Source organism: Rattus norvegicus, chromosome 3, assembly GCF_021556685.1.
Source record: "Rattus norvegicus strain SHRSP/BbbUtx chromosome 3, alternate assembly SHRSP_T2T, whole genome shotgun sequence".
NCBI lineage: Eukaryota > Metazoa > Chordata > Mammalia > Rodentia > Muridae > Rattus > Rattus norvegicus.
This window is the reverse complement of record NC_141536.1, coordinates 63,102,286-63,117,627: the sequence shown is the minus strand read 5'-3', so window position 1 is coordinate 63,117,627 and position 15,342 is coordinate 63,102,286. Positions and strand designations below refer to the sequence as shown.

The 15,342-nt window shown below is 40.3% G+C and overlaps 2 long non-coding RNA genes across 9 annotated transcripts in view; one reads left to right on the top strand and one right to left on the bottom strand.

The window, feature by feature from the left end:
• The window catches only part of LOC147995542 (uncharacterized), a 119,342-nt gene that overhangs the window by 73,492 nt on the left and 30,508 nt on the right, over window positions 1-15,342 (bottom strand). For 3 of the 7 annotated variants that reach the window (XR_015683630.1, XR_015683629.1, XR_015683631.1), the window contains exon 2: window positions 6,932-7,030. The exons of the other annotated variants lie outside the window; for them this stretch is intronic. This is a non-coding gene — a long non-coding RNA (uncharacterized LOC147995542). The remainder of the gene's footprint in view (window positions 1-6,931; window positions 7,031-15,342) is intronic. 7 annotated transcript variants of the gene reach the window in all.
• On the top strand, window positions 4,457-15,232 carry LOC147995543 (uncharacterized). Of its 2 annotated transcripts, XR_015683634.1 has the most exons (4): window positions 4,545-4,640; window positions 6,897-7,189; window positions 9,572-9,624; window positions 14,573-15,232. It is a non-coding gene; the product is annotated as an uncharacterized LOC147995543 (long non-coding RNA). The 2 variants fall into 2 exon arrangements; XR_015683633.1 differs by lacking the exons at window positions 9,572-9,624; window positions 14,573-15,232 and adding an exon at window positions 7,517-7,820 and having other exon boundaries at window positions 4,457-4,640.

The window sequence follows — 15,342 nt, the reverse complement described above, 5'->3', positions numbered from 1 at the left end:
TCACTAGGATAAAACCAAACACATTTTTGGATCTGGCCAAAGACTGATGGAAGTGCTGCCTTGGGGTCGTTGTCTGGGAAGTTACTATTTTCTGTTCTTCAAGTGTTAGGTTCGTGTGCCAAGAATTATGAGGGAGATTTCACTGTTCCTGCAGCATTTTTAATACTCCCTCCCAGGAATACAACAGTGATGGCTTTCTAAAAACTCGGTCCTTTGTCATCTCTTGCAATAGTGATTTAAATCCATTCTTTCATAATATTAAAGTTACTGATCTGTCAAATCACATACATTAAAGTTACCAATCTGTTAAATTACATACATATGCCTTAATTCCTTCACAAGAATATATGATGTGTCATTATGTCCGTGTTAATTTTGTGACTGTTATTCAAGGACTGTCGGACATTATAAGCATTTTTTCTTTGTTTTCATTCCTTTAGATTCTGATTATTTATCTTTTCAAGTGCACCTAGAAAATGAAAATGCAGTTAAACAAGCTTATCCCTGAACTTTAATGATAATTGAATAAAGGTTTCAGTGGCAGTGTGTTTACCAGAGACCTCAGGTCTGGCTGTTTTTCAAAGACTCTTCAAATAAGTCAACAGCATGAGAACCTCAAAACAAATGCTCTTCAGGAAATGAAAATACAAACCACATGTCAGTCTGAACTGCAGCTTTAAGGGCAGGGTGGGTCCTGCAGTGGGGCACGTTGTCTACAATTGAATAAAAATAGGTAGCAGTGGAGGATGAGAAACTGGGGGTAGCCACTAGGAAGTCCCAGACACCAGGGAAGAGAAAGGATCCCAGGACTCAATGGGGTTGACATTAGCCAAAATACCCAACAAAGGGGACATAGAACCTGTAGAGATCACCTCCAGTAGATAGACACAGCCCCCAGTTGAAGGATGGTACCACCCACCCATATCAAAAATTTTAACCCAGAATTGTTCCTGTCTAAAGGAAAGAAAGGGGGAAAAACAGGAATAGAGACCATCCAGAGACTTCCCCACCTAGGGATCCATCCCATCTGCAGGCACCAAACCCAGATACTATTGCTGATGCCATGAAGAGCTTGCTAACAGGTGCCTTATATGGCTGTCCCCTGAGAGGGTCTGTCAGCACCTGACTAATCATAGATGCAGATACTCACAGCCAAGCATTGGAATGAGCCTGAGGACTGCAAGAGCTAGGGGGAGGACTGAAGGAGCTGAAGGGGATTGTAACCGCATAGGAAGATAAATATTAACTAACTGGTCCACCCATCCCAGGAACTAAACTACCAACCAAAGAGTATACATGTGGAGATACATGACTCCAGCTACATATGTAGCAGGTGCCTTATCTGGCATCAATGGGAGGGGATGCTATAACAGAGAGGCAGGAGTAGGTGGGTGGGTATAGGAGCACCATCATAGAGGCAAAGGGGAGGGGGTAGGGTGTAGGGGGGTAGTGGAGGGGAAGCTGGGGAGGGGGATTCATTTAAAATGTAAACAAAATGATTTTTACAAAGAAGGGGGAGGCTAGAGGGGTGAGGCAGGACTGGTTCAGTGGGTGGGAGCATTCTTTTAGAGGCAAAGGGGATGGGGAATGGGGAGATGGAGTTCATGGAGGAGAGACCGGAAGGGGAACAAGATTGGAAATGTAGATAAATAAAATAATTAATAAAAATAAAACAATGCCATGACAGTTGAAGCATAAGACGTGCATGGGATGAGTTTGTCCAGATGCCCCTATGTTCCCAGTGCTCTGCTGGGTCCTGACAGTGGCCACATGTGATACTCATATGTTTGAGGGCCATAAGAAGCCACTAAATTATAAGGGAAGATACGTTTGATAAGTCAGAAAGAAATCATCTCATTGCTATTGAATTATTTGTTTAGATCCTATTATTTTTTTCTTCCAGCCCAACAAATAGTTTATCTTGCTATCGAATTAGTGAAAGATGTGTTGAAAATGGTAAACATGTAGTTGAGTAGAAAATTTAACTTCTTAGCCATCAATTTCCTAACAGACATGTCGGACTATAAAGGACTCAGCAATCCATTTCACCAATTAACCTATTTCCATTACAGGCTATGAACAATCTTCAGCTAACACACAAGGAACAATAATGTTCTTTTCAGTTAACACCTCCCACTAAACCTTCACAGGATCTGCCCTTCACCTCACCCTTGTAGCACCCCAATGTGCTCCAACCTGGTTTGTGCTCTGACTGCTTTTAAAAATCACTGAGAGGAGGAGGGAAAGCAACCTGAAGCAACGCAGGGAATTTCTGCACCCCAATTCCTCACCCAAATCTAATGGCACCCAACCAGCACTAGAATTGTTGTAAGATCCTGGGCCGACTTGTAGACTCTGAGAAGCACTGTGTCAATATTCTTCTTTGTGCAAATCCCATGACATCCAAACAAAACTGTTTTATTATTTTTCTGTATTTCTGATAATTTCATCTCCTTCCTTAGAGAATCTGGTTTCACTCACCTTGTCTGGATACATTTGCTTAACTGTCTTTCATGTATGTGTTTTAGACTTACACTAGTCCTTTTGGTAGCTCTCTTTAAAAAGTACTACTTAGAGTCAAGATCTTTGCTTTCTAGAAATCAAGCAGAGGACTCCAGGGGAAATAAAAGTTATTTCACTTTTCCATTATAATTAACAGTTTTATCTGTGTCTCCATATGAAGATAAGATATTCAAGTCAAATGTCAGATAAAATAAATATAAATCTTGCCACTAGCATATTCTAAACCAAAGCACTATGGAAAGTCATATACATATAATGTCCTACTATATCCCATAGTCATTTTCTACAGAGAACTTATGGAGTTTAAAACCTTTTGTTTTCTAGATTCAGAAAAACATCTTTAACTGAAGAAGAATATGAAGGTTGAAGCTTTGTTTTCTGTATAATGTTCATTTTACACTATAACTGTAATGTAAACTGTGCCTTTAAAACAATTATTGAACACATCTATAATGGCATGTTTTAGCTCCCTAGCGGTTTCTACATGTATTTTCAGGTGCAGGTGGCCTCTTATATTTGGTTACAATGCATAAGTTACACCTGTGTACAGTCTGCAAAACATGTGGCAAACCTTCCCAACTTCACCATTCATAAAGTACATCTAATCTCACTAATGAATCCTTAGGACATGGATTAGAAATAACTGGTAGGAGAGATAAGAGTCTGTTTTTGTGGTAAGTGCATAGACAGAATCAGGAGTTGGCCTTTTGTGTGTTCATGAGGAAGTTGGGGTGTAAGAATAGTCTTCTACGCCTTTCCTGTTAGTTTATCTTTGTGGGTATGGCTTATTCGAAGTTTAGGTATTTGTTTGTTTTCAGATAGGGTCTCTCTATGTAGCCCGGGGTGCTCTTAAACCTTGTAGAACTAATTCTATATGGGTGTGGTTTTTGTTGTTGTTGTTGTTTTGTTGTTGTTGTTGTTGGTGGTGGTGGTGGTGGTGGTGTGTGTGTGTGTGTGTGTGTGTGTGTGTGTGTGTGTGTATTCGCATGTGGGTATGCTTCCGTGTGTGGATATGTGTCTATAGGACAGATGCTGGGATTCTTGGCACACACATTTATGCTTTGCAGAAGTTTTTCTGTTTGTATTTTTAGACAAGTCTGACTCTGCATTCCAGACTACTGAGAAACTCATCATGTAACCCAGGCCAGCCTCAAGCCTGTGGAACCCTCCTGCCTCACTTCCTAAGTACTAATATTATAATACTGTCTAGAAATTTTACTTCTAATCAAAAAATATTCTAAGCAACCATTAGTGTATACTTATAATTTATATAAAATACAAAATAAAGATACAAATTCCTGCAATATTTTAGAAACTTCACTTGCTTTACATAACCTTTAAAATGCATTTTATAATTGCATACTGAAAAGAAAAAAGATCTGATGTCTTTTTTGTCTGCTATTTATTTTTTAAAACTTTTTATTGATTTTTTGTGAATTTCACATCATGTACCTCAATCCCACTCATGTCCCTGTCCTTTCTTACCTACCATCTATTCTTGTAAACTCCTCACCAAAAGAAAAGAAAAGTCTTGTTGTGGAAGTTTTAGTGTGTGACAGTGTGTCCCAGCATATACCATTTTATTCATACTTCTTTACTTTCAAATGTTCATTGCAGTGAGTCCTTGGTCTGGTTCAAAGCCTCTGGTTTCTACTACACTACCCATACTAGATCCTCACGGGAACTCCTCTCGGATATCCTGCTGTTGTCCTGTCATGGAGAAGTATAGTAGGACTAGTCCCTACATGTGCTCCAACAGCTCATAGATGGGGTAGATATTGGAATGGGACAACTCAAAGTCCCGGATCTAGGTCCGGGTGGTAGCTAAACTCATCAGCCTGCCAACTCTTGAACACATACAACCACTAAGGGAGGCTCTCCAGAACTGCCCTGGATAGCTTGCTTCATGCCAGCAGGGGGCAGAGCCAGCTCTGCTCATCTCATGTCCCGCAAGCCAGCTCATCTGCACCCACACTAGCAGGGCCAGCTCTATTGAGCTGCCCAGGTGAGGTGCAGGACCCACTCTCCCAAGTGATACAGCTAGTGAGGGGCAGAACCAGCTCTCCTGCTCTCGGGACACTGGGGCCAGCTCTTCTACCCACCACAGGTGGCAAGAGGTAAGGCAGGGGATGGAGGGAGGTGGCATGGCTCCCTCTCCCTACCACTACTCAGAAGTCCAACTGCAGGGCCAGCTCTCCGGCATTCACTCCCTCAGGGCTGACTTACCTACAACCACCAGAACCTGGAACCAGCTCCATTGCACTTCCTGGACAAGGTATGGGGCCTAAATGCCTGAATACTGCAGCTGACAAGGAGCAGTGCCAACTCGCCTGTCCTCATGCCTTCTGGGACAGCTCTCCCATGATGCCCAGGTTGGGTCAGCTCTGCACAGCCCTCAGACATCAACATGGCTCCAGGTGGCAACCCGGAACTTAGATACCCATTTACCTTTGGGGGTAACAGACTCTTACTACTGCAGGGCCACTGACCCAGACATGGCTCTCTGTAGTAGCACAAGACAGAACCTCATTATGTCCCAGGTGGCATATCTGACTATTCATGTCAGGCTATTTTTTCCACACTGGAGTTTCTAATTCGACCGCTCGTCTTTGTGTGCACATCCCTCTGCCTCTCTCTCTCCTCCATCTTTCTACCGGTCACGTGCTCATCTTAGTGGCACCTGGAACCTCTGTGTGTCTAGGGTCTTCTCAAGAGTGCTATGTCCTGCCCAGGCCATGTGACACCAGCAGGGGTTGTCTCAGATGAGCACTGCCCACTTGGGCCTTGCTATCACCAGGCTGGGGGTCATCTCAGGTTTGCTCTGCCAACCTGGGCCTCATGATATCAGGCTTGGGGTCATATTGGGCATGGTCCATCTGTAATTTATTTACTGAGACAAGGTCATCATATTCTGTAGCCCAGACTGGCTTCAAACTTTCAGAAACCTTCCTCCTCATTCAGCCTCCCAAGTGCTAGAATTATAGGCATAAGCCACTATGCCTGATTTTCAAGATAAGAGTGTTGCATTATAATTGAAAAATAGTTTATAGCAATATATATTAAATAACACCAACATACTATTCACCAAGACTTTTGGTGGTCTGCAAATCATTAGTATTTTCAACTGTGAACCAGGACCTATAGGCTCTACTAAACAATATAAATAAAACTGCTCAACGTTGAGTCAATAATTGTGACATGGCAATGTTTACATTTATGTTACACTCGGTGGTGGGATGTGTTCTGAGTAATAAATCCTTAGGTGATTTGACCACTTTGAAGGCATCTCAGCGTATATTTGCACCAACCTGCAAAGTTAAGATCAGTCATTCAAATTGACCTTGATGTAATTAAGAGAAACTGCAAACACAAAATACGTGTCTAGAGTCAGGAATGTATAATATTACACTTCTCCGCAAACATACTTCTATAAAGAACTCATTACAAATCAACAAGAATGTAATATATGAATTTGCGTGTTGTAATAATCATTTATTATCACTCAGATTTGCATGTTGTACTGTATGTCATTTCACATGCTACACTTTTATGGCTGGCAGTACAGTAGGTTTGTTACAGCAGCATCAGCTCAAATATTTGAGTAATCTATTGTACCACAATGATACAATGACTACGAAGTCACTACACAATAGGAATTCTTCAGATCTACTACAATTTTATAGGACCATTTTATTTCAACCTACATGTTTGTGAGGCCTGGTGATATTATGGAGTCTAAAAATACATGCAATACATGGCACCTGAAGAAACATTTCAGTTGTCAATTGCATATATTAACATCTACAGGATCCATGCAACAAACATATATTCTAAAGCATCAAGCAGAGCACAGTAGTTTTAAGACGGATTTGTTCCAGCCAAGCATAACTCCTGCCGTGGGATGTTGCAATGTGGATGAGAACCCAGGGATAATTCGCTGTTTGATGCTGACAGACGCCTCCCACTCCATCGTTGCTCACAGTGCTTCTCTTTTCCCTACATTCACCCCCCCTCACAGTCTTAAAAGTGAAATCCAATATCAGTGTTAACACATATGACAGGTCATCGTAACCAAGCTTATCACTCTACCTTCATATCTCATTGTCCTTCACTTACAATCTAGAATTTAGAGAAGATGCATGTTGACTTACATGTTTTGCCTACTCATAAAGGTATGAGAGTGATAAAAGTTAAATGGAGTAACTTTTCACTAAAGATTGGGAACCATATTTCTCCATCAAAAAATATGAATCAGTGTGACCTAGTAAACACTGCAAGCAAAGATAAGATTACTTACGTATTTGCAATATGCTACTATTTGATAATGAAACTTGATGAAGAAACTAAACTTTCCTTCTTCTAACCATGCACAGGGCTGCAAACCTCCCAGATACCAAGATGGCTATACCTGCTTCACTGGTCCATTAAACCTGGAGATGCTGAGCCTTCCCAGTAGACTGTTGTGACGTTTAATCTTGATTATCCAACTGACTGGACAGAGAGTCACCTAGATTAAGAAAGTACACTTCTAAGTGTGTCTGTGAGAGATGTTTAAATAGAAGACTGGGGTGCAGAACATCAATTGAGGGGCAAACACTGACTCTGAATGATTGTAGCTATCTAAGAGACTGCATAAGATAGGTGAGATCAAACTGAAGGAGAGAAGGTAAGCCAGTGGATAAAACCCCTTCTTCCTAAGAAAGTATATGTACTACTGTGGCTCTCAGTGGAGGATCATCCAGGGGTTTCTCCAGGCCTTCAGCTTACTGGAACTGCATCGTTGCCCCCATTTGTTCTGAGGCATCCAGACTCTGGTACTAATCAGCTGCCAGGTTTCTAGTTCTTCAGCATACAACCTCCTATCTGTCAGACAATACAATATACTTATACAATTACATACACACATACACATATACACATATGCACACATACACATATATATGGTGTGTGTTCATGAATGTGCATGGACTTTCTTGGTTGTATTCTCCTACAGAACCCTACCACAGCTGTATTTGTGAATAGAGCCAATAATGTCTTCAGCATCAGATGCAGCTACAGTCCTGGGATCCCATTCACTTCAGCTCGAATGACTTTCATCTGATCCAAACAGATGTATAGATGGCCACCATTCGAAGTGACCAATAAGGTTCACTGATTTTCAAAATTTATTGATTTATAAAAATAATTTCCAACATTTTATCTGTATGCCTAATAATGTTAACAACTCCTATTCTATATCTTTCCAAATGTATAATCCATGTGCCACAAATAAAAGACAGAATCTGTGAACACATCTTAACTTTGTTGGTAATTCTTATCATTGATGGCTGAGTCTTGAACATCCATACTGTCAGGAGACCATATACTGTTCCTTTGGCATATACCAACTGTGTTTGTCCAAATCATGAAGATTCACATTCCCATAACATTGGTAATTTTTCTGGATTCTTGCCTGAGTCAATGTCAAAAGCAAGACCTGGTGTAACATCTTTTTTCACCCTCTTTCCTCCTACAACAACAGAGGCTAATATGCTATTCCTTCCTACAATCATTTCTTTGACTATTACTTGAAGTCTGTAGTGACACTAGAAGAAACAATCTCAAGGAATGGCTAATTGCTAAATGACCAAGACAGAAAAATTAAATCATGCTTAAAATCTAGCCCTTAAAATATTGAGTCAGTAATACAGAAAACTATGGAGGTAACAACTTGGCCAGGCTCACATCGTGTTGTGTCTGATAAAGTCAGCTCAAGACTCTTCCTGGTTGACACATACAAGTGTTCATCCTGATAAGCATTTCCTCTTCTCCTCAACTGCTTCATAGACACAGCAGCTACATGTATGAGGGTGGGGTTTTCAACTTCCTGGGTCTTCCAAAGCAAAGCGTTGGGTATCTAATGAGGTTATACCACAATAACCCTCTGGCACAGCATAACCCATTCCCTGCAGCACTTAAAATGTTGTAAATCATTTATAGTTTCACATCTCGCATATACCTTCCACTAAAGAACTCAAGAGCACCGTCTGAGAACTTTAGAGAAACACAAGACTCAGATGGGCTTTGAGAAATCACTACAGACTGCCATGTTACATATAGCACATCTCAACTGTCCTATTTTTAAAGACTATCACAGAAATATATTCCAGTCTTCTTGAATATCCCATTACAAATCTACAGTATGGTTCTTTCATGCAAAAAGAAGCATCCTTTCTTTCCTCTCATGTTACCTATCGCCTTTGCATCCTAAGTAGTTTTTCTCCTATTCCAATCTCTGTTAACTCACTAACTTTCCTGTGAACATGCAATTCCTTACAGTAGTTGCCAAAGCCACTGTTTTAGTTACCAGTGTTCTTAGACATAAACATCTTTTTTCCTTCTATTAATCCTTAGTGACATGAAAATGCTATATATTTAATATTTGTTTCAAGTACTTAATAAGATTCCTGAAGTCGGGGTTGGGGATTTAGCTCAGTGGTAGAGCGCTTGCCTAGCAAGCTCAAGGCCCTGGGTTCGGTCCCCAGCTCCGAAAAAAAAGGAAAAAAAAAGATTCCTGAAGTCTGCCTTAAATACCAGATGTGAACCAAGAATGCTATCTGACTTTTGGGTTCAGGGATCACAGTTTCTTTCCCACTGTTGCTCAGAGTATATCTGTCAGTCAGTCACGTGGAGAATTCTACACTGACTAAAAGGGTCTCAGACAGTGGTCCCTTGAGAAACTTTGACTTTCTGGCTTGGTTTGTACACCAATTCCCCACATGTTGTACTTGTTAATATCAACCCCTGGGGTGAACTCTTAAAAACGGAAGTGTAATTTTAAATCAGTATTCTCCCACCACACAGAATATTCACTTAGAACCACAAATCACAAATCACATTATAAAACTCCCCTCTCCTATAGAGAGGGCATTTTTAGTCTCTCAAAGTCTTAACACTATGAATGATTCAAAAAGTAACCAGAGCAATGCTTGATTATAAAACTTAGATGGTTTTAGAGTGGTTTTATCCATTGTTTGCCTTTGAAACTCATTGTTTGATTTTTCTAAAGTAGGTCCGTGTGACCCCAGAATTGAGACAATGTCAAGGACTCTCTCCACGATGGTAAGTGTACTTACTGTTGCTCTCCATTGCCCTCAGTCTCCTTCTCTGCCACACACTTTATACAGTCAGTGTTAGCCACCCCAGGAAGCACTGGGCATTGTGTATACAACCTTTTATTTCATTCTCAAAACATCCTGACAGGATGTTAGTCTCCTTCCATTGTAAGACTGAGACAAGTTAGACTTTGGGGCATTAAGTAAAATGCACTCTGAAACATGTGGCACTGACTCCCAGGGCTCTGTCATAATGCTTCCCTCTCTTTGTTTATAAAGTATGCTAACACATTGTATTCAGTTAAATGACACAAAATGCTAAGCCTCCATTGCTGGGGTCTAAACGTACTTTAATGACACACTTTTCAACTCACAATGGGCTTATGAGAATATATCCCCCACTTAAAGCATTTTATTACATAAAATGCTCATATTAAATGTGCTATATAATTATATCTTGTTTATGCCATATAAACTATAACATAGCACTTAGGTGTATTATTATATGCATAGTATAAATATAATTTATTAAAAAATCATTTAACTATTTTAGTCTAACTTTTAGTTATTTTTTTTAAATTCTTACGTAAACAAGTCTTAAAAGAAGAAATATTTGCTTAGCTCACTGCTTTCCAGCATTCAGCTCATAACCAGTTGCCCCCATAACTTAAATGAAACATGATAGTTGGGACACAAAATGAAGGAAGCTTGTTTTTCCCTTGTGACTAGAGATGGAAAGGAACCCTGGAAACAAGTCATAACCTTCAAAAGCTCACTTCCTCAGGTTGGGGATTTAGCTCAGTGGTAGAGCGCTTGCCTAGGAAGCGCAAGGCCCTGGGTTCGGTCCCCAGCTCTGAAAAAAAGAACCAAAAAAAAAAAAAAAAAAAAAAAAAAGCTCACTTCCTACTTCTTCCAAGTAATCACCACCCCATGAAGTTTCCGCCACCTGCCAAAATATCTTCACTGGCTGGGGGACCAGGAATATAATTGCAACCTGTTCTGAATATTTCATTCACAAGCCATATCAGTAACATAATTGAGTTTATAGATGCAATCCATATACAATGCTCTACCTGCATTCTGAATAATACACATATTTGTAATGGCTTGAGATTCAAACTGACTTTTATGAATACAATTATAACTGATAATTACAAGTCAATGTACCTAAATCATATATTCTATATTCAAAACAAACTTGGCACCGAAGTCATAGAGTATCTCCAATCATGAGTCTAATGAAGTCATTTAGTCTAATGTTAGCCTGACTTATGTTACCACATAAGAATTATGACTGCTCATTTCAGTCAACAGCAAGTGTGAAAATACTTTGTTAAACCAGCTTGTCTCATTTATAACGAATACTCTAAAAAGATATAATTTACAAATTAGTCTTTTGTCGTAAACAATGATGCAAGGCTCTAAATACCGTGAAAGCACAATGGTAAAACAAATATATTGTTATGTATTCTAACAGAGAGTTAATGGTTTGCTAGATAGCACTAGGGAAATCACTTGTGTACCTGATGATTGGTTGCTTCTTGTAATGCATTAGGTATTAAATATTTTATATTAACCCAAGTTACATAAATGTATATGGCTTGAATTACCCTGTGATTTTATTTAAGAGAAAAACTACAAGTCTTTAATAAGTAATCTTCACACTCCTAATTTTATGCATTATAAACATTTGGCCTATAAATAGAAGCACGTAAGTTTCTTCATGGACCATTTAATTCGTTTTCAAAGTAAATGAGCTTAACTTAATATTTTGCCTGGATCAGCTTGCTCTGCTGGATAGAAGTAGACAGTGTTAGTGTTAAGAATATAGTTTAGGGGTAGAGCACTTCCTTAGCATTCACAAGATACTGGGTTCAATCCTCAGCACTACAAAAATATATAAACCAAATATGGGTTAAAATACAGAAATAAACCAGTAAACATTGTTCCTAAAAATCAGTAAACATTATGCAGTCTAGGAGCTGAGGGTGAAGTAGTTAATGATGCACACATTTGTAAAGCCAGCATTGGAAGATGAGGGGACAGGTGGATTTCTGGAATCGACTGGCCAGCTATCCCTAGCCAAATAAATATATTCCTGTGGAGACCTTATGTTAAAAAAAAAAGGTGGATCTATGCCCAAAAGTGAGATCTCAAGGTAGATCAATTGATCTACCACTTCCTCAGGAACTGCCATATTGATTTCTATGGTAACTGTACACATTTTAGTTCCTACCAGCAATGCATGAGTGTCCCCCCTTTTTGCACTCTTGGGAATACATGCAAAGAATGCCACCACAAGGACACTTGGTCAGCCACATTCATTGGTGCCCAATTCATATTAGCCAGAAACAAGAAACAACCTAGATGTCCCTCAACAAACAATGGATAAACAAAGGGTGGTCTATTTAAACAATGGAATATTAATCAACTCTTTAAAAAATGACATCAAGAAATTTGCATGCAAATGAATGGAACTAAAAAAAAATACCAAGTAAGGTAACCCAGACATAGAAAGATAATATGGCATGTGTCTTAGTCAATGTTCTATTGTTGTGAAGAGACACCATCACCACAGTAATTCTTATGGATTGGAAAGCATTTAATTGGTTCTGGCTAAGGTTTCAGAGGTTTAGTTGATTATCAGCATGGCAGGAAGCATGGCATGATAGGGCATACAAGCAGACATGGTGCTGGTGGAGCAGAGAGTTCTACATTCAGATTCATAGGGAACAGGAGAAAGAGAGAGAAAGCCACTGGACTGGGCTTCGGCTTCTGAAATCCTAGTGTGTACCCTGGCAACAAGAACATGCTTACTCCAACAAGGCCACACCTCCTTCCCTGTTTAGTAGCACTATTCTGTAATGTCCAAGAAATCAAATATATGAGCTTCTGGGGGCCACTTCTATTCAACTTCTATTCAGCATACATTCACTTATATGTGGATATTAGCCATCAAATATATGATAGCCAGCCTACCATCTGTAGATTGAAAGAGGTCAGATATAGAGTAAAGAGCAAAGGTGACACATAGATCTCCCTGGATGGGAGGAAAATAGAAAGGATTTTATGGGTTAACTGGGGCTTGGGGGAAGAAAACAGGAGGATCGGTGGGAAGTGAGAGGGAAAATAAGAGTTAAGGAGAGACATCTGGAAGTGAGGGGCATTTGAAAGATGGTATAGAAATCTAGGGCACTGGAAACTTCTGAAAATATGTGAAGAGGGTCCTAATGAGTTCTCCTAATGCTGGGGGAGACAAGAGTCTCAACTGGCTGTCTGTTCCCACCAAATAAGGCTTCCAGTACCAGGACTGGGTTGCATTCAATTGAGCTGTTGGCCAAATGGGAGGGGGTACCATGGAAATCCCCACACAGCCCAGACTGTTGCTAAGATGATAGGACTTATAGTTGCTCTCTGCAAACTCACAGCAGGGCTCCATCACTGAGGACAACAGTCACACGACTCGTTAAACATGAAGAAGTCAAGCTGCTATGTACATGAAGCCTTCACTCCTATGTTTTAGTGTCTTTGCTGGGTGAAGAGACTCTGCAGGCTACCAAAAGAGAAACACAAACATCAACCCAGGCACAAAACCTTTGACCTACAATCTGTCCTGCCTGCAAAATATGCTAAGGCACAGAACTTGTGGGAGCAGCCAACCAATATCTGATTTGATTTAAAACCCACTCCGTGTGATAGAGTGCGTAACTGACATTGCTTGGGTGGCCCAGAATCAGAGACTAGATAGCCTAGAGATCAAACTCTACTGGTCTAAATAGAAAAAGAACAGCAATAAAATGACTCTTGGCGATACTGTATTAGACTAATAGATCAGTGCCTTATGCAGTCATCATCAGAGAGGCTTATTCCTACAGCATGTGGGAGCACATGCAGTGACCCACACCCAGATAGTATGGAGAGAGAGAGAGAGAGAGAGAGAGAGAGAGAGAGAGAGAGAGAGAGAGAACACTTCAGAAAAGGAAGTCTAAAGAATGTAAGAGTCAGAGGGCATAGAGGACAGCAGGAGACAAGTACTTTTGAATGAACTAAGCGAGGCTCTTATGAACACAAAAAGACCCAGTAAGCACAGGGCTGAGGCGAGTCTGCTTCAGGTCCCCTGCATACATACTATAGCTTTTAGCTTAGTATTTTTTAAGTGTGTGAATGAGTGGTTCTCTGATTCTTGGGACTGCTCTGTTGGGTTTCCTTGTCAAACTTCCAGTGTGATGCTTTTCGTTTCATATTATATTTTATTTTGTCATGTTTGGTCGCTATCTCTTTCTAATGAGAGACAGAGAGAGAGTGGATTCAGAGGGAAGGGGAGGTAAGGAGGAACTGGGAGGAGTAGAATGAGGGGAAACTGTAATCAAGATATACTGTCTGAGAAAAGAATCTATTTCCAATAAAAAGAAAGACAAACAAGGTGGAAACTGATAGGGAAACCACCTAGAAACCACCACCTAGTGTTGACCTCTGGCTTCCACATGCTCCCTCATGTACACACACACACACACACACACACACACACACACACACAGAGAGAGAGAGAGAGAGAGAGAAAGAGAGAGAGAGAGAGAGAGAGAGAGAGAGAGAGAGAGAGATTAGTCTAATGAAATGGTATATTGAAATAAAGAAGACTGGAAGAATGTCTTGATTAAAAAATATTTTCTTGTCAGCATAAATATCTTCCAGGGGCTGAACAGAGAGGGTCACCATGAGTTCCAGGCTACCCTGGGCTATTCAGCCAGTCTCTCTCATCTAAGAAAGGATAGAAGAAGAAAGGAAGGAAGGAAGGAAGGAAGGAAGGAAGGAAGGAAGGAAGGAAAGGAGAGAGAGAAACAAAAGAAAGAGAAATAATAACATTTTATGGATTTAAATAATCTTTTTTTAAAAAGTTTAATCAGGCATGCACCAGCACATGTGTTTGAAATATCTGCTTTTATTTTCTACAACAGATGAAAAAGACAGCTTGAAATGGCCACTAAGCAGGATGCTGCCTGGATACTCCTCCTTAAGCTGAGATCATAACTTGCCAGAAATGAGCTCTTTTTTTTTCTTTCTTATCTATATCATTCCTCTATAGTCTGGTATGTCTAGCAGTGATTTCCAACAGAAATGTCATTGTTTTTTTGCACGGCTTTTGGCAGAGCAGCAGTTTTACTGTGCCAACCAACAAGTGATACAGGGCAGAGAGTCTGAGGAAAGGCAACTGAAGAGCTTGGTGGGGGGTGGGGGTAGGGATGTGGGGGTGGGGGTGGGGGTAGGGGAATGGGGAGGGGAGAGTCAGGGGTGGGGAAGCAAGATGCAAAGTCAATTGCGAAGCCAAGTTAGCAGTGAGTGAGGAAAAAATGTGTATATAACAAAAGGGTGGGCATGGGAAAATATGCAGTTTACTAATAGGTGTGAAATGGAAAATAAATGCTCAAAGAAAAAGGTGTAAAGTCGGGTGAAAGATAAATTAGTCACATGTTCACAGCTGTGGTTCCTGAAAGAACTCTCACCCAAAAGATTAAGAAAAAGATGAAAAAAAGAAAGAACAAAAGAAATAAAGAAGCACACCCCAAAAAGTCAGAATTCCCACAACAATCACAAGTAATAAAGACCCCTAAGATGCCAAGACCTGTGTGTCCTTGTCGGGTTATGGGTGCGGACAACTTGGAATTCAAGTTAAACAGTTTTGATGTCTTAGAATTCTGCTGTGTTTGACTTAGACTTGAACCAGGAA